We start from the raw sequence: 20422 nt of genomic DNA, 5'->3' as shown, positions 1-20422 counted from the left end.
ACGAGGACAAGACCACACAGAGGCCAAATGGAGCTTTCTAGCTAAAATCCATTTGGCATTCCAGCCAACAGCCAAGATCAAGCTCTTAACGCATGATTAGATAAACCCAAGATAACTGTGACCTGAGACACTATCCGAAGTCACTGCTGCAGCAGCGTAGAGACCCCAAGCGACAACTCTCTAACTGAGCCCAGTCAATACAAGAGGAGTGAGAGAAAATAATAAAGTGATTTTTCTTGTTTTGATCACTGCCTGGCAATAGACAATCACGTGAGTGTGAATAAATACAAAAAGAGAAGAAGCCTCAGTGGATGGTTGTTGCTACTTAATAAACTAGTAGAAATAATAGTTGATGATACCATGCCGAGTTCTTATATGCCCTTTTCCACGTTTGGATTAAATGACTCAAGATCTCCTTTGAGGCCTAGCATATTGTCCCCTTGCCAAAAAAAGAATCCTGCTTTCTCCAAGCAAAAGGCCTATATGAGTCAGAGGCTGGGAAAATACACATTATGTTCCATTTACTAGTCATTAAAATTAAAAATCAAAAACATTGCTAGTCACTCCATGAGTAGATTGAAAGATTCGCAACAAGATATCAGACTCATTTTTTTTAAATTGCAAAAATTACCTCCTTACCTTCAAAATATTCATCCGTCTTTCACTCTTTTTTTTTTTATGCTGGTGCAGTCCCATATCTTCTGGGATTGCCAGAAATCTTGATAACGCCCTGGGGTACATACTTGAACCTCATTATGGCAGCAACCCTCATATCTAACATTCATTTGAATGCAAAGCGTTGCATGACCGCACAGGGTCACATTCTTGGGCTAATTCCATCTTCAGTCAGCCCAGAGGCAGCTGCTTAAGCATGTCCGAGTATGGAGAATCTGGCCGCTCCTGCTTCTAAACCAGCATTCACCCTTGCATTGTCCGCAAACAAAAGTCTCTCCCACTTTAGGGCAAGGAATAAGACACAGTGCTGGCTTTCCTGCCTATTCCTCTCTCTTACTGTATAACCACACTCCTCACCTTCTTCTAAGATCTAAGAATGATGTGTCTGTCCCATTAAAAGTCTAAATCTTCATTTCTCTTCTTAAGCCAGCCTCTTCCCGCTTTCTCAGAGACTTTTCCCATAAACCATTCTCTCTTTTCCATATCTTCAGTTCTTTCCTGATCCTTGACCTTCTGCCTGTAAATATTTGAATTTCCCCTTCTAAAAATAAACACTTCCGGGGCCTCCCCGGTGGCGCAGGGGGTTAAGCGTCAGCACTATGAAGCTGTCCGCAGCCTCTGCAGCTCAAGTTTGATCCCTGGCCAGGGAGCTACCCACATGGCACGGCAGACCTCTCCAGTCTCCCTGCTTCTCCCTCAGCAGTGTATTTTGGTTGATCTACCTGTTCTGCGCCCCATTCTATCTCTGGTAAATCCCCTCACTGCCCCCACACCTCTGGCCTGTACCCCAGTTCTTGTATGCATACACAAATCTTTAAAAAATATATAGATGAACGCTTCCTTGTCCTTGAACCATTTAGGGGACTCCTTACTCCCTTTTCAACCAATCTTTTGGAAAATGTGAATATTTGTTTTCTCTTTCACAATTCCTGTTCATTCTTGTTCTACTACCAATGGGATATTGCCCATATCATTTGAATTTTTAGGGTCACCAGTGACATTCTGAAATTATTTTCAGTAATATTGAAGTTGATCTTTGCAAGGTTAGAGATTGTTGACCATATATATCTCCACAGTTCTTGCTGGTGTTTCCACCAGGATTTTCCCAGATGCCTCAAAGTCAACATGTGAGAAATTGAAACTCATTGTTCCCACCCTGGCCCTCACCAAAGCCTCTTATTGTCCAACTCTTTAGTATTCTCTCTGTGGTTTGGCAAGGCCATCTCATAACTATTTATGCAAACAATCACTGTATCTTAGATACCTCCTTCTCTCTTACCTCCAGTTAGCTATTCCCATTATCTGCTTCCTAAGTATTTCAGATATCTGCCCATCTTGTTATCCTGACTGCCAACGGCTTCCTTCTCTAGCTACACTTTCTTCCACTTCCCCTCTGTCTCCTTATAATATTTAATCCAGGACCTGCTTTATTAACACACACCTTTGCCTGCTTATCTTTCAAGACTACCAGACTTCAACATACAAGAAGACAATGATCTTCTTTTTTATATTTTTGTACCCAAGGTAACCACAGCAACCTGGTACATGGTATGCCCTCATGAAACGAAGATCAGTTTTGTGACCTGTGTTCACACATTTAGAGATGATAATGCAATCTCCTTGCACTGGGTTTTCTTTCTCCCTTCTGTCATTCATTTCCTTTGTAACTTTGCAAACTACCGAGAACAGTGTTTTCTAACAACGACAAATGAATTAAAAACATTAATAGATGAAATAACTCTTGAAACCAAAATGATATGTTCCACAGACATGGGTGGACATGGCATGGATTTATTTTTCCATTTTGTTGACAGTGCTTTTCCGTCTGCATTGCACACGAACTCCCTAGAGTTGGTCTCCCCCAGGGCGTTTAATTCTATAAAGTGGAATCTTGACTCAGATCAGGGTTATGGCTCCTCTGGATTGCATGTCTCATGATTCCATAGTAATGAGATTACTGAGAGAAGCAAGTTCGTCATGCAATAAGTTAGCTCATTAATTTGGGAAGAGAAATGCTGAAGTTCTAATAAAATTGTAGTTTATTTTTAGGAACATGAATTAAATCCCAATCTTTGAAATTTTCAAAGGTCTAATTTTATTTTTGGAAATGACTAAGAATAAGAATGTATTCTTCTGAATTGGAGTCAAAAGTTAAAGTCAGTATTTATCAATGATTATATCAAACTACTGGAGTAAGTCATAGTTACTGAGATATTCTTCTCTTTAATGAAATTTTATCAGCGTAAAACTATTTCCGGAACACAACCCCATAATTAAAGTTAAGATATGATTAAAATGCAAAAACCATTGACCATACCACTTTTAAATATATTTTGATTAAGTTGAATGACATTTTCTACATCTAAAAACACATATTTTTCATTAATTTGTTACAAATAATAATGTTATTCCTCTAACTTCTTATTTCCATAACATTATTGAACTTTGTTTTGAAAATTTTGCACTCAAAATTATCATTCTTAGTCATAATTTTGCCTCTTATTTCTCAAGTTATGAGGAGAACTGCATCTTATATTTATAAAGTGTTTTTAGTCTACAATGTCCTTTCCAAACTATTTAGCTACATATAAACCACATATTAACATCATGAAGTAGATAAGGCAGATATAATTTTGAGATAAGGAAACTCACTTTTTTCCAAGATTCCATGATTAGGAAGTGATAGAAGCAGGACCAGTCTTAATATCTTCTGATATTTAGTCTAGAGTTCTGTGAATCTTTTCACCCATTCCAAACTCAGAACATAAATTTCCCTCTGCATTTTATAAAACAGCGTTAGGATTACACCAGGATGTCCAGAGCATAAGATTACTTGTAGACTTTTGATTTCTGCTATCTTTTGCCATTTTAGTTTTAAAACAGCAAACCTTGGGAAGGCATCCAAGGTTTATATGGGGAAATTTTTTTCTTCTCAATACTTGGGAAAATCTAGCCAATACTGTCAAAATAGGAAAAAACTGTTCTTCATGTAATATTCATAAGACAGATGAATTTTTAAAACTTGCAAAGATGACTGAGCTATAACCTCACAAGTTATATTTCAAAACATGTTAGAGGGCTGTGCTTGTGGTCACCACAAAGTAAGTCAGACCCGTTATCCTCTCAGGAGAAAAAACTATAAAACTGGACAAATATAGGAAGTGATTATTTTTAGATGTTCAACAATAGGAAACACAGATCTTGATCCCCTAGAAAAAGTAACATGAGGTAAGCATCACAGTTATACAGCTTTCTGTCTGGAGGGACCATGCAAACAGCAAGGTAAAGGGAGGCAGCCCAGACAGAGGACCCAGAGGACCCCAGAGGACCACAGTCTCACTGGGCTGAGGACATGAAGAGCACAGCTCTCGGCTATTGAAGTGGCTGGAAATTGTGGGGCAGGAGTGGAGAGAGCAGGGAGCTGCACAGAAAAGACACTCCAGAATTCGGTATATGGTTCCCTTTAGTCTTTGTTCTAAAACAAAACTGTGTCTGTGTGGGGCAAGAATCCACAAGATGTGTCAAAAAAGAAGCTACTGAGGAAAAAAGTTGCCGGAGAAATTTGAGTTGAATAACTAATAGAAGTTGGAGCTGTAGCTACATAGCACTAGCAGTCAGAATAGAAGTGTGTTATTAAATAACCCTGACATTCAATAGAGACACAGGAAGGGCATGCTAACCTAGTTCTGCAGTAAAAACAACTCTAAAATTTCCCTAACAAAGCTTAAAAATGATGCTGGCGTGAGTCAAACTGAAGTAAATCAACTCTCTACTGAAACAAAACTCAATATGCTATTGAGGTCAGCTATTCTGCAACAGCACATCCATAGTGTCCAACATACAATAGAAACTTACTAGACATTATGAAGAAGCAGCAAAGTGTGAGGCAGAATGAAATGAAAAGTCAGCCCATAAAAAATGTAAATAGTTACTTCTTAGCAAATGGTATAAATCTCAATCAATCTTTGAATGTTTTGAAGGATGATATTTGTTGTGGAAAGGACTGCTTTCCAAACAGGTAAAATGATAGCAAAAACTAAAATGAGTCAGGGAAAAAAAAATGAATGATCTTGTGCAGAGCAACATAAACCAGACTATGAGATTAGACTGATGTTCAATGGATTAAAAGGAAAAAAAAATGGAAAAAAAGGAAAACAAAATCTGACTTGATATAATCAAATATCAAGGAACTCTGGTGTGTCCTAACCTATGTAAGTTTGAATCAAACTATTTTTATTCAGGTTTTATTCAGTTGTCCTTGACCATCCCATCAACTCCCACCCCAGGACAACTTCACTTTATTGATAAGTTATTTATTTTCTTACATTCTAAGTATGGATTACAGAAGTTTTCCCTCCACAGATGAGCTTTTATAAGCTGCCATTGACTAAGTCAAGCCCTCACATTCCTTATGAAAACTATTTTTCCAAGTCATATTGTAAATGATTAAGTAACATCTGTAATATATGTGCTGCCGAAGCGAGCACTAAGTAACATCTATAATAAGGGACAAAGACGTAAGAACAATTATGAGAAAAATAATTTAATTACTTCCAACTTCTGAGATTCCTTTGGGCAAGCAATTGGATTTTATTTTGTTACTCTCTTTATCCAGTTAATGTGGCATTTCTGACTTTCCGCTATAGTTTGTTCTCATGTTAGGCAACTCAAAGGAACTGTGATGTATTGTAGCAAACAGAGTAACTGTATGTAATGCTTAGCTTCTGGAACTGTGTGAATGTGGCCAAGGTGTTTAAACTCTCTAAAACTCATTTTTTCTCTTCTATAAAATTGGAATATAAATATGTATACTGTCTAATATATGCAGTTGCTCAATGACGAGATCTACCATGTTCATTTGACAAAAAGATATCTGCTTTTGGGTGTCTTTGATTGTAAAGCCATTGACTGAATACATGCAAACTTAGATGTATTTTCTAAGTAGAGAATCATGAACTGTATTCCAGATAAAGATTTGATACATCCTAACTTCACATGGATGTGATAAAACATGAGGCCTGATCTCTTTCCTCACAAACTGGAAACAATTATATACATTCGATGGTTTCTTTCATTTAGAAAATGTGTCCCAGGATGACATGTATTAGCATAATTTGAGGATATGTTTCTGAAGGGCTTAAAAATCAGATCAACATTAATTTCAAGGGCACTAATGATTATTAGATATGAGTATATATAGAACTATTTTCCTGTGTAGCATTATTTCTCAAAGTTACTTAAGTCAGTGTCTCCCAATATGTGATGGTAAAAATCATAGCAAGGACTGAATATGCATTTAAATGCTAGAGCAAGGCTGAGATCCTGGTACAGTCATTGAATGGGACAGGAGACCCAGATATAGTCAAGGAGACTGACTTATTAGACAGGTAATGAAACAGGGATTCAGAGGCTTTGTCAAGAATATTTTGTTGTTGGGTTAGGTCCCGCCAGGGAGCTAACCCACTTGGTGCAGCAGACCTCTCCTATCTGAACAGCTGCTCCCCTCAGCAGTGTATTTCTGCCCCCCACTCTGTCTCTGGTGAATCCTCTCATGCCCACATCTCTGGCCTACATTCCAGTTCTTCTATGCATAAATAAATAAAAATAAATCTTAAAAAAAAGGTTTTGCTGTGGAATTGGGACTAAAACTCAAAATATATTTTAGCACATTTTAGAGATTATGAAGAGTTACTTAGCTATTTTGGTTACTCTACAGTGACCATAGACTTATTGCCCCCAGACTTCCACACTAAAATAACAAATACATAAGATTTCAGATAGCAGGGAAAGAATATGCTTAAAATATGGAGATAAAGCATATGGATTTTTTTCTAAAAATTAAGAGATTTCCATTTTATAGTTTGCTATCAGATGAGAGATGCTCAATTCATATAAACCTGAGTTTTTAGCATAGAATTTTCTGTTAGACTATTAGAACCTAATTAAAACACATTTAATATAATTGCTTACTCATATTTGCAGTACTGATCTTAAGTTAGGATTTAATTATAGAAGGCATTATTACACTAAATGAATTTCATTGACGTTCATTCCATTATTCCTAGGAAGCAAATTCAGAAAACTAGCTTAAAGGAAAGAAAAAAAAAAAAAAGCCAGAACAATCTCATACAAACTCTTTCCCAGTGGATCAGTTCACTTTAAAATCCACTAAACAGCATGATGAGGCAGCATTTCCCCTTATTCAGGCCAGGCATTTGGATGGACATTTTCAAAATAACAATTACCAAGATGTTAGCATCATGAAGTATTGTCAATTCTGCAAAATTACATGTAGGACATTCTGGACATTTTTAATCTGAACAACATGTAAAACAGGGGAAATCACCTAAAAATTCAACAAAGAGAGTCTTGGCGTTGCCGCTGGAGCCGGGTAGAGGCACACATTACCGCCGTGCACCACAGCTGTTCCCAAATTCTTATGTGGCAGTTGCAAACAGGAATGCTTTCCCATGAATGTTTAACTCCGGGGTTATGGCCCTTCCTTTAAGAAGTTAACCTCATCCCAGTTTTTCACTCTTAATGAAGAGAGGATTGCCGTAGGTGGATGAGTCCTGGAATATCAAAATAGAACTTTTCTGATAGAGAAAATAGTCCCAGACTTTATGATGGTAAGAGGGCCTGATTCTGCCCAAGTCCTAACTCTACCACCAAGTCATGTGGGAGAATCCCCACAAACTCCTGGGGCCATACTTGAGGGTACAGACGTCACCTTTATCCACAGGGATATGTTCTGAGACCCCCAGGGGATACCAAAAACCATGGGTAGTAGTGCTGTCTCCTGCACAGTTGACTTTTTTCCTCTACATCCATACACACGATAAAGTTTAATTTGAAATTAGTACAGTAAGAGATAACAATAACTCACAATGAAATAGAACAATTAAAACAATATACTGTTACCAGAGTTATGTGTGAAGTTTCTCTCTCTCTCTCTCTCTCTCTCTCTGTCTTATTGCATGAAATGTCTTCAGACCAGTGTTATCCATGGAAAACAATAAGTATAACTGGGCCTCCCTGGTAGCGCAGGGGTTAAAGATGGTGCTATCAAGCTATCGCCAGCCACTGCAGCACAAGTCCCATCCCTAACAGGCCAGGGAGCTACCCACATGGCGCAGCAGACCTCTCCTGTCTCCCTGCTGCTCCCCTCAGCAGTGGATTTCAGTAGATCTGCCTGTTCTGCTCCCCACTCTGTCTCTGGTGAATCCTCTCTCTCTCTCTCTCTCTCTCTCTCTCTCTCACACACACACACACACACACACACACACATACCCTCTGGCTTACACCCTGGTTCTTGTATCCATAAATAAATAAATCTTTAAAAAACAATACAAACAAGCATGCCCGGTCAAGGCTGGTGTTGCCCAACTCCAAACCACACTTCAAGTGGGAAAACTCAATTCCCATCTCTCTTTTGAAGGCTCATGCAGGTAAGGGTTAGTGAAGCTCATTAACTCCATTGCCTCCAGGTGTAAACCATGGCCACCATCAAACAAGAAGGCAACCCACATGTTGGCAAAGTTATGGAGAGTGAGTAACTGTGGCAACTGGGTAACAGATCCTTTTGTAAATCTTACTTCCAGCACCACTGGGGGAGAAGCTAGTCCTTTCATCAACACACAGATTACTCAAAATCATTTTTGAGGTAAACACTAATTTTTTGGCCATGTAACTCAGAAAGCATTAAGGGAATTGAATGGCATTGCTAAAAGAAAAGTCTTTCCATTCTTATCTGTTAACTTCTGTGAAAAGGTGTCTCAGAGATTATAGTAATAAAAGTACAAAATAGGAAAAGTATCGATGCAGGATTCTGTCTCCTTCCCGGAACACAACTCACTCTGCACTCTCTCCTCCTTGAGCTCAACTGCCAATTACCTCCCACCCGACCTCTCCTCTGAGCCCAGACCCAAATAGCCGAAGGTCCATTTAAAATAACCCCTTAGTTATCTCAAAGTCATCTCTAACCTACTGCTTCCTAAATTAAACTCCCCAAGCCCTCTCCCTGTCTGCTCATCCCCCACTTCCGTCTTAGTAAATAGCACCCCCAGAACCCCAGTGGCGCAAGTCAGTAATCCAATCATCACCCTGGATATCTTCCTCCTTAAAATATTTCTTCAATACACAGACTATGCTGTTTCCCCTGCCAATACCCTAAGACAGATGATCGTCATCACTGTCCTGAAGCATTCCATGTCGCTTTGAATACTGTAGGGTAAGGAAAAATATCAGGCTTTTCTGCCCTCGCGCCATCAGGATAGATGATGGACCCTTGCGGTCCTGAATACATGCCTGATGGCGGCACCTGGAGCAGGGTGTGGGCACAGGTAGATAGGGTTCACCTGAGCTGAGACTGTGTTTTTTAAGGGTGGCGTCACAGGGACGCCAGTAGAAGCCGAAGAGAAGCCGAGAGAGAAGCAAAGAAGCAGAAGCAGAGATCACCAGAAAGCCCAGATAGAGTGAGGATTTGCTGGGGGCTGGGAGGCCTGCCAGCCTCCCGGCCCCCCAGCACCCCTGCCTGCCATGTACCTGGCAATCCCAATAAAAGCCTGAAAAACCACTGAGGGCTCTGACTCCTCCTTTACCCGGTCTGCATGGGATCCTAGAAAACCTGCACTGGTCCATTCCTGCCCTTTACAAATACCCAGTGTATTCAAAGCCTTCAAAGTCTCCAATGCCAAGCATTAACAATTCCAACCAAGTATTATTTGTTTAGGGAAATGCACCTGTGTGAGACCACCCTGTCGCCTATTCCAAAGCACAGACACGATGAACTTAGAAGCTTACTTGGAAATTTTCATCTGAGATGCCCAAAAGAACGCCCTTGCAGAACCGTGGGCTCTGTTCCAGGAAGTCTTGTGGGCCGGAGCCATTCTCCAGACCAGCAGGAACTTTACTTTCTTAACTCCCATCCATTTCCTTTTCCCTTTACCCGGAAGCTGTGTCCTATTGTTTCCAGCTCTTGGCCACATGTGGTCCTGGCTGTGGGGATCTGGTTTAGTGGCCTGTTTGTTGCGTTGATGAAAGAGGACAATTTCCAGCTGGCCAGTCTTTCCCGTTCTCTTGTCTATATGTGACTTCAGATCCTTCTGGAATCTCCATGAGATGGACAGGGACGGCTTCGTGTGTCGCTGCTCCCTCTGACCCCTGAGACCTGGGTTATGTGATTGAAACGACAAACTCCTCGTACACTCTGTGTCTCTCACTGGGAAAGGCCATTACCTGTCCTCGAATATTCTGCCACCAGAAATTATTAATTTTTTTACACCTCATTAAGAACTTCAGGTCTGATTGGTTTACAGAAATAAATACGTGCTGTATAAATCAATTGCTTGCCAAAATTTCCACAAAATAAAGAAAATTAATTTCTAATACTTTTATTGTGTTATTTTTAAAGATTATTTTTATTTATTTATGCAGACAAGAACTGGGGTAGAGGACAGAGGTTTTGGGGGTGAGAAGATTCACCAGAGACATAGTGGGGAGCAGAACAGGCAGATCTACTGAAACACACTGCAGAGGGGAGCAGCAGGCGAGACAGGATATGTCTGCTGTGCAGTGGGGGTCAGCTCCCAGGCAGGGGTTCGAACTCACACCACAGTGGCTGGAGATAGCTTGAGAGCACAGAGACTTCAACCCCTGTGCCACCAGGGAGGCTCCTATTATGCTATCTTTAAATTAAAACAAATACTCAGGAACTCTTATGGCGTCCAAAATTGCTGTCTCAGAAGCTTCTTTTAAATAGGAGTCCAGGTTTCAACCTTTAAGGTGAATCTTTGGGTAAGTTAGAGTACATTAATAATTGTGATTTTAAAAAGCAAATAATAGCAAGTACCTGTCTTTCCTGGAGGTTATCAGAGTGACAGTTTTTACATTTTTGGTATTATTTTCTCATGAAAAGACAAGTTGATCTGATTTCCTAAATGAGTTATATCAGTATATCAATCAGATAACTAGCATTCTACAATGCTATTTACATTACATTAGGAATGTGAAAAATATAAAACTATGTCTTCAACATAACTGAAAGATAATTCTAACATTTTTATGACAGTAGATATATTTTATATGTCAGGTGGAACATAATTTCTGAGGTCCCTAGATGACTTTATACCTGGGACTATAATTACACTGAGTTCATTAATGGAGAGTCTTTGGATAGCAAGACAATTTCTACATATGATAGACTAACCAAGCACAGTTAACTAAATATGTAGATAGATTTACTAGCATTCCCGAACATATAGCCATTCTATAGCTTAGAAAAAGAGCCTGTGTGTGTATATATATTCACACATATCTATATAAACATACAGACACTGAGCATATCTCCAGGATGCATATATCCAAGATATTCCAGTGCAGAAAACATGAAAAGAGTTAATCCGTGATCCTCAGAATAAGAATTAATTACTTAGGACCGAATGAATTGAAGAATGGTGTTAGTATTGATTTTTAATATTCCATTTCCTCATCAATATATAAGTCTGTCATTTTTTTTAAAGATTTATTTATTTTTATACAAGAACCAGGATACAGGCCAGATGTGCAGGAGGGTGAGAGGATTCACCAGAGACAGAGTGGGGAGCAGAACAGGCAGACTGACTGAAACACACTGCTGAGGGGAGCAGCGGGCGAGACAGGAGAGGTCTGCTTCCACCTGTCATCTTTTTTCTGATGATGGCCAAGCTAAGGGCAAAGTTATAATACAGACTCTGCCTCCCGCAACCCCTTCCTATCAGCAAAACATTTTCCCTTGTTTTCCTCAATGCTCATTCATAATGCAAATGACCCGATAAAAAAAGGAACCCAAGTTTGGTGCTCAGCTGTTGAGGTCCTGCCCAGACTCTTGCCATGTGGAACACTTTATTTCCAAAGACCTCACAGGAAGCTGGCTATTGTTTCAATGACCTTCTCTTGCAGATGAGAATTTTTTTTTCATTTTTCCAGAAGTTTGATATGGAAAAAAAATTATTTCAAATGAAATCATTTCTAGAAAATCCTCCTTTGTATGAATATTCAAATTTATTGACGCAATAATCATCACAATAAGTCACTTTAGTGGCAAAGCAGAAAATGCCTGCTGCTTTTCCTGTTTCTTATAGGAATATTCCAGCCTCACAGCTACTTTATAACTCTTTATCCCTTCCCAGCAACCCTCCCCTACACACATCCTCTAAACATATCCCAGCATCTGTCCTGACTTTATGAATTTACTACGAAAATAACATATACCTATTTTCCCCTTATTATCCATTTCTACTGCCACTAACCCTGCTAAGGCCGTAGCTACGTCCACACTCTCCTTACCCCCGCGTCTGACACCCCTCTCATCCTTTCCTCAGTCTAAAATTTCCCTCACCCCATTTCCAACAATCTGCAGACTTAATTGTCTACACAAAACCCATCTACAATCATGTAGCTACTCTATCTGCAGAATAAAACTCAAATCCTATCTTGGAATTTCAAGATCTTCTACCATCTGGTCCCACCTTCTTTTTCCCTTCTTCTTAGATCCCTCACACTTTCCAAATTTTCTGCTTCTATTCACAGAGTTCCTTTTGCTTAGAAAGGCTTTCTTTTCTCCTACCCACACCCCATCTGTGTTTGCATGTTTAAATTACACCTTGTCCACAATTTCCTCTAAGAATGTTTTCTGATTCTTCTTCTTGTGTCTGTTAAGAAAGATGAACTAAAAATGTCTCTGAGATATAAATACAAAAAATGATCTAAAAACTTTCCCAGTTCCTAGAAAAGTTGACCTCAAACTGACCCTCAGTGTGACCATTTGCTTCTTGTGCTTTTTGCTTGATGTCAGTGGATTCCTTTGCGCCAACAATGTCTCTACAATGATGATGAAACTTTAATTCCTAAGGGAGACTCATAAAACTGATTTTTCTTGGGATTCAAAATACAGTTTATAAATTCCCAGAGGGAAGCATTACTTTTGTTTTTTCTGTACATTTCCACTAAGCATAAAATTCTTTTAAATTTTTTCTTCAAATTTTATTAATTTATCAGTGAAGTAAGCACAACTTTCAATATCATATGTAATAGGTTTGTATAAAGATTATTAATTTTCTTGGGAAATGCCTGTGTTTGACTTGCTGTTTACTATTAATTAAGTGTTTAGACTGTGAAATTGAATGTTTACTTGTAGACTTTCTTCTGATAGGAAACATAATCTTCAAGGTTATGATTTTACTGTCCTGTAGAACTTTAACCAACTTTGTAACTAAAGTGTCTATCATGTTCTTACTTTTTTTCCTCAAAATGCTGATAGATACACAGTTCCTCAAAATGCTATTTTAAAACAGCTTTAAAAATCTTACTTTTTCCCTCATTAATGAGTTAATAAAACTCTGATTGCTATTATTCTATGTTTGCATGAGAATTGTTTTTAACTTTAAAAAAAAACTACATGATTTTATGATTCCTTATATGATTCCTCTTAATTGCCACCAAACCAACCTCACTTATAGCTTTCTGTTCCATTTGTTTTATAAACTCTCAGTACATGGTAGCCCAGACAGAGCCCTGAAAAAATTCACCTCTGAATTCTCTGTATGCTCTATATGGTGTCTTGCAAATGGTAGCCACCCACTTAAGATCTCTTAAATAGAAGAGAACATATACATGAAAAACACTTTTTTATAAAAAGTAACTTAAGAAATCATTTTAATTGACAAAATTGTCTGAAAATATCTATTCAAAAACACAGATTCTGTCTTCATATTTTATTAGAAACATTTCAGAAACCCCCCAATGACTATGTTAGCTTGCATATATTCTTTTAATTTTAAAGAGGTGTCTAAGGAGCTATAACTGTCATGAAGGGAGAAGGCCCATGTCTTCCAAAACATACCTTTAATATGTGTCCTTATAAATAATAAATCAGGCAACTCAAAATAAGTAATTGTAATAAATAACATAAATAATCATTGAAATCAAACTGGAAATTTTCCAACATAATTTTAATATTACAAAACACGTCTTTCTGATTAATACACAAAGAAAATTAAGGCAATAATTTTACATCTTAATTTTTATTAATTTCGCTTTTGTAAGTACTTGAAGCATGAGACCACCTCAGTCCACATAACTCAGTCACTGGAGCTGAGGACTGAGTCCATCTTTATATTATGACCTGATTGTACCACAAAATTCATGCCCCAGAAGAAAAAACTGTAAACCAGTAATTAACTTTACCATTTGCTTCAGGAAATACTTCCAAGCCAGCATCTTAGACAATTAGTTCAGCTATCCAAACAGCTTGCTCATCAGAACTTGCTTTTAATATTCACCAAAGATATATATATATTTTATAATTCTTTTAATTTATATCTATTTTTAATATCCTAGACCTGGCCCTACTCATGCTTTGTTTTGAAAGACCCGTTTGAAACTTGTGGTCCAAACCTCAAGGGACTTTCCTTATATTTAAGGGACTTTCCTAATATTATTCTTTATAAGATAAGGTGAGGCTCTCCTTTTGTTGGGGGAAGTTGGGGAACACAGCTTTGGTTAATCAAAATGTTTTCGGGTAGAAGTCATCAATGCGCTATAATCCCAGATTACAAAGAGCTATCCAGGATTGAAAGGCTAGTGTTGTAGCAAACAGTTTTCAAATTATATTGATAGTTTTCAAATTATATTGTTGTAAGCCATTGCCTGATACTGATACTGCAGGTTAAAGGAGAGTTAGGAGGGTTCTCTGCCGAAGGATCCCTGGAGTTGATAGGTAACAGTATAAAGGAGACGTAACATGGGGAGGATAAAGAATTGTACTCCACAAGTGGCGTGCCTTCTTTATTCCTTTATATGATATTTGAATTAATTTTTTTTTTTGCATCGAAGAATTGGGATGAAGGCCAGATGTGTGGGAGGTGAGAGGATTCACCAGACAGAGTGGGGAGCAGAACAGGCGGCTCTACTGAAATACACTGCTGAGGGGAGCAGTGGTGAGACAGGAGAGGTCTGCTGCACCATGTGGGTCAGCTCCCTGGCTAGGGATCGAACTCGTGCTGCAGTGGCTGACCATCGCTTCATAGAGCTGAGACTTAACCCCTTGTGCCACCAGGGAGGCTTCTGCATGTCTAATTTTTGACAGCTTCCAAAGTTAACTAATAGTCTGCTGTTGAACAGAAGTAACAAAAAGGGTCATTGACACAGTTTGTATGTTATATGTACTATACACTGATTTCTTGCAAAAAAGTAAGCTAGAGAAAAGAATGTTATTAAGAAAATTATAAGAAAGAGAAAATGCATTTATAGCACTGGGCTTCATTCACTGACACCACAGCTTATGCCACCTCTTTACAAGAAAATCGTGCTGTTCAACCCATGTAGATCAAGGGCCAGCCGCACTCAGCTCTGCAGAGGGACACAGTCAAGAGGTGCACTTGAGTGTGTTCTCATGAAATTTTATTCACAAAAATAAACAGCCCATTGGATCTGACTGTCAGCCCTGTTCTAGATCACAAACTTAATTAAGACAACCAAATGCAGTGTGTAGTCCTGAGTGAGAGTCTTCTTGGAACTACCCAGCTGTAACGACATTTTGGATATAATTAAGGCGACTTTATGTGATTTGGATATTAGATCATTTTATTTAACTGGAAAAGTAGAAAATGTTCATTGACAAAGGTAAATTATCCACTACACAATTTAGTTATTAGTTTAAAAATGCATACATATGAAAATTTAAACTATGTTCATTAAAGTGCTATTAGTGTTGGGAATATAGTGTTTTAATTTTCTTCTTTTTTATTTTTAGGTTTTTTTGCAATATATTGTCACTAATTTCATGTTAATAAAAGTTCATTTTTAATTTTAAAAATATAGAAGAAAATTATTCAAAACTTTAAAAAATAGTATATATTCAAGTGATTAAAAATAAAATAAAATAGCATATTTAATTTTTGTATAAATTTTTATTGTAAGACTATAAATAAGCTAGTTTCATTTTGAAATATCATTTGTAGAATGTTCCTATTATAATCGTATTTTAAGGTGATTCTACAAATATATCACTAATTGTTTTAGGGTTTTTATTTCTAATTTGAGATGATTTTTGGAACTGCCCTCAAGAGAGTAAGCATAGACTTCACACAAATTCGTGACTTATAAATCACATTTATTATCCCCCACAGGAAATTTCATTCTTAATGTATTGCAATGAATTATGTGTAGCAATAAATGTATATCATTAAAATATATATTTATATATAGCGACTAACTCTGAATTTTATATTTTATTATAGGAATTATAGAATGCATTTCTAAGTGGTTGTCATTTAACATGTCTGACACTAAATCTGTACAAGGGAAATATGTCTCAGTAAAGTATATTATTTTGACTGAGGTTTTTATTTTTTTCACTTTATTTTGACTTTCCTCCTATGATACACTTGAGACTGTCAATGCATATACTTGCATAGGTACACCTGCTTGGGGGGCCAGATATTCATGTAAATATAGAGTAGAGCATTCAGAGAAATGTCCAGGTCCAATGATGCCAGAACTCTTTACCAGCACCATGGAAACACAGAGCCTGCTTAGAGGACATAGTAGACCTCTAGAGACATCTCATCTCCTCTTTGAAAATGACGGAATCTGAATGCCTTTTGTAAAGGCTCATCTGCCACCGACATGTGACGACCTACTGTGTACCTAGTTCATTCCTCTGCCATCTTACATGACAGATGAGCAAATAAACACTGTGAAAAGCATGGGGTTGCCTTCTCCTTCCCAGTTCCGATGCCCTGATGTCATCCTTCACTGTCCAAAGCCTCTTCCCACTATCCCTCTGCCCTGAGCTGCCTTTGTCCTGGGCAGCTCTCCAGGACCCACCCAGTCTTGACACTTGTACCCTATAAGCAAAACAAGAGGATGAGAGCTGTAAGTTTCCCTTCCCACATCCTCTTCTGAAAAGTCTTTGTGTTTTTGATGAGGACACGTGATGCAAGCAGGTTGGGATTAAAAGTTCTGATCACAAACTTGTGGTGTCACCAGACAATGCGATGGTCCCATGGACAAAGTCTCCAGTTCCTCCCCCAGTTTTCCCTTTCCCAGCCTGCACGCCTCTTTCTGCTTTGTTCCTTTGATAATTCAGCCAATGAACAATCCGAACATATTTGTTATATTTGAAACTCTGAGCAGAGAATTTTTTAGTCCCCTTCCTCTACATATCATAATTTTTAGGACTTTTGGAGATTTATTTATTTATGCCTACAAGAGCTGGGGTGAAGGCCAGAGGTGAAGGGGGTGAGAGGATTCACCAGAGACAGAGCAGGGAGAAGAACAGGCAGACTGACTGAAATACACTGCTGAGGGGAACAGCGGGGAGACAGGAGAGGTCTGCTGTGCCATGTGAGTACCCCCTGGCTGGGGATTGAACTCATGCTGCAGTGGCTGCTGATAGCTTCACAGTCCTGAGACTTAACCCCTTGAGCCATCAGGGAGGCCCAAATTTTAGGACTTTTGAAATAACAATAATGACCAGAAAAGAGACTTAAAGTTTTCTTTTTGAAGCATTGCAAACAAAATTATGCCACAAAATTGAAATAATAAAAAATAAAATAAGACAAGCTAAATAAGCAATTCTCAAAAAAAGTCATACAGATAGCCAACAGACACAAGAAAAACTCATCGCCACTCATCATCAGGGAATTGCAAATCAAAATCACAATGAGACAACATGGTGAGAATGGAATGGGCCACATTAAACAGGGCAGAAACCACCAGTGTTGGTGAGGATGCACAGAAAAAGGAACCCTCTTATGCTATTGGTGGAAAAGTAGACTGGTCCAATCCCTATGGAAAACAGCATGGAGGTTAATTAAAATATTAAAAAATAGATCCAGCAGATCATCTAGCTATTCGACTCTTAGTTATCTACCCACAGAATGCAAAAACACGAATTAGAAGGGACATGTGCACTGCTATATTCACTGCAGCGCTGTTTATAGCAGCGAAGTTATAGAAACTGCCTAAGTACCCAGTGACAGATGATTGGATTAGGAACATGTAGTCTGTATACACAATGGGATACTACTCATGTATATATATATAAAGATAAACTCTTGCTATTTGTGACAACATGGATGGAACTGGAGGGGATTATCCAAGTGAAATAAGACAGGAGAAAGACAAATATCCCATGGTTTCACTTACACGTGGAATATAGAGAAATAAAGGATCCGATAAAACTAAACCAAGCAAAAAAAAAAAAAAAAAAACCCTAAAAATCTGACTATGGAATTGAGGGTTAGGGAGAATGGCAGAGCCAGTGTGGAAGTGTGGAGGGGGCACCATAGTCTATGGTAAAAGTGCTTTGGTGATGGGTGTGGTGTGGTGATATATACCTGAAGGATGTGGTCCTATATCTCTAAATCACACACAGTATTCTAAGAGAATGATGTTGGCTTCATAAATAAAAAAACATAAATAAATAGATAGGCAGATAGATAATAAATAGACAGATGATAGATAGACCAATAGAGAGACAGATAAACAGACAGAGAGAGAGATAGATGAGAGATAGAATATGTGCTACAGCACAAATAGAAAGCTCACGGCACTGGGTTAAACTGTGATTCCCCAAGAAGTGTATCCCAGCCCTAACCTGGTACCAGGGTCTTTGAAGATATAATTAAGTGGCTAATGACAAGATGAGAGCCTCCTGGATTAACCGGGAGATCACTAAATCCAAAGCTAAGTGCCTTTAAAGAGGAAGACAGCACGGACAGAGGGGGAGGCCACCAGGCGCCAGTGGCAGAGACAGGAAGGCTCAGCAGCCGTCACGAGGACCCAGCAGAGGGGCACAGAACAGATCCTCTCTCAGAGCTTCCAGAAGGAAGCAAACTGCCAAGACCTTGCCTGCAGATCTGTCCCTCAGAACTGTGGGAAAATACATTTCTGTTGTGCTAAGTCACCCAGTTTATGGTAGCAATCTGACACAGTAAGGGATTTGTACTTTTCATTTTAAAAAATATGTTTGAAAAAGGACAAAAGATTTATCCTACATATTGATCTATCACGGGCACAAGACTAGCGAACAGAGTCTGTTTGCAAACCTTCACTTTGCAATTTGTCAATGAGCTCATCAACATTGATCTTCACAGATTCACATTCAGTGCACACTGTAATTAGATTTATCTGTCTACGTGCAATCATAGTCAACTGAATCACAGCCTTGTTCATTTTATTTCAGAAAAGTGTCTTACATATTTTGCCCAGACCTGCAAGTAGTTGGAAAAGTCTTGAACTAGAGAACAGACACTCCTCTGTCCCTTAGTTCAACCAAGTCCGCTCTACTCTTATAGGTTCTGATTATATGGTCTTGCGAGATTTCATTTGCTCAAAAGATTCTGCAACCAAAAACTGCTGATCTAGAGCTCCCAGTTTTTTTGTTTTTTAAAGGTTTACTTATTTATGCATGCAAGAACTGGGGTACAGACCAGAGGTGGGGGGGGTAAGAGGATTCACCAGAGACAGAACAGGCAGATCTACTGAAATACACTGCTGAGGGGAGCAGCAGGCGAGACAGGAGAGGTCTACAGTGCCATGTAGGTCAGCTCCCTGGCTGGGATTTGAAAACTTGTACTGCAGTGGCTGCAGTTAGCTTCATAGTGATGACACTTAACCCCTTGCGCCATCAGGGAGGCCCCTCCAGCGTTTCCCTTTGAGGGAAGAGCATCGAGTTCACTCGGTCCTAATGCAGACACTGAAAATCAAATAGAGAAAATGTGGACCCAATTTTTGCCACTATAAGAAAACAGGAGGTAAATTATAATAAAGATGTTATAGTATTATGATACCCAAAATGACCACAATAAATAAAGATAAAATAGTGAGTTTCCCCATGTCAATGAAAAGTTAACATAAATGTACAAAACTAAGAAGAAAGACAAAATATTAATATGAAGGTCTAAAAGTAAATAAAGCCCAAAGACCCCGAAGAATGATTGCCATTGTACAAATACCATGTTCTTTAATATACCCGTCACCTTTAAAATAGGCCTTTGAGGGCCTCCCTGGTGGTGCAAGGAGTTAAGACACAACCTATGGGGCCTCCCCTGGTGGCGCAGCGGTTGAGCGCTGGGTTGCGAAACTGCCCGCGGGTTCTGCGGCGCCGGTTCGATCCCCGGCTGCTCCCAGGCCACCAGAGGAGGGTCCCACATGGCACGCAGACCTCTCCTGCTGCCCACTGCTCCCCTCAGCAGTGTCCTTCGGTCTTTCTGCCTGCTCTGCTCCCCGCTCTGGCTCTGGTGAATTCTCTCACCCTCCGGCGCTTCTGACTGTACATGTACAAACAAAAAAAAAACCCCGAACAAATAAATAAATAAATAAAACATGCCTCTATTAAAAAAAAAAAAAGATTTAAAAAAAAAAAAAAAAAGACACAACCTATGAAGCTGTCCGCAGCCACTGCAGCATGAGTTTGATCCCCGGCCAGCCAAGGAGCTACCCACATGGCGCAGCAGACCTCTCCTGTCTTGCCCACTGCTCCCCTCAGCAGTGTACTTCAGTCAATCTACCTGTTCCATCTACCTGTTCTGGTCCCCACTCTGTTTATGGTGAATCATCTCACCCCCCACACCTCTGGCCTGCACCCCAGCTCTTGTATGCATAAATAAAAATCTTTAAAAAATAAAATAAAATAAGATAAAATAGGCCATTGAGGTGAAGGATTGCATATTCTGCTTTACAGATGTTCTGTGTGGCAACC

The sequence above is a fragment of the Talpa occidentalis genome, unplaced genomic scaffold (genome assembly GCF_014898055.3).
Source record: "Talpa occidentalis isolate TD23 unplaced genomic scaffold, MPIMG_talOcc4v2.1 talOcc4.6, whole genome shotgun sequence".
In the NCBI taxonomy this organism is placed as follows: domain Eukaryota; kingdom Metazoa; phylum Chordata; class Mammalia; order Eulipotyphla; family Talpidae; genus Talpa; species Talpa occidentalis.
The sequence above is the reverse complement of the archived record's forward strand: the minus strand, read 5'-3'. Positions refer to the sequence as shown.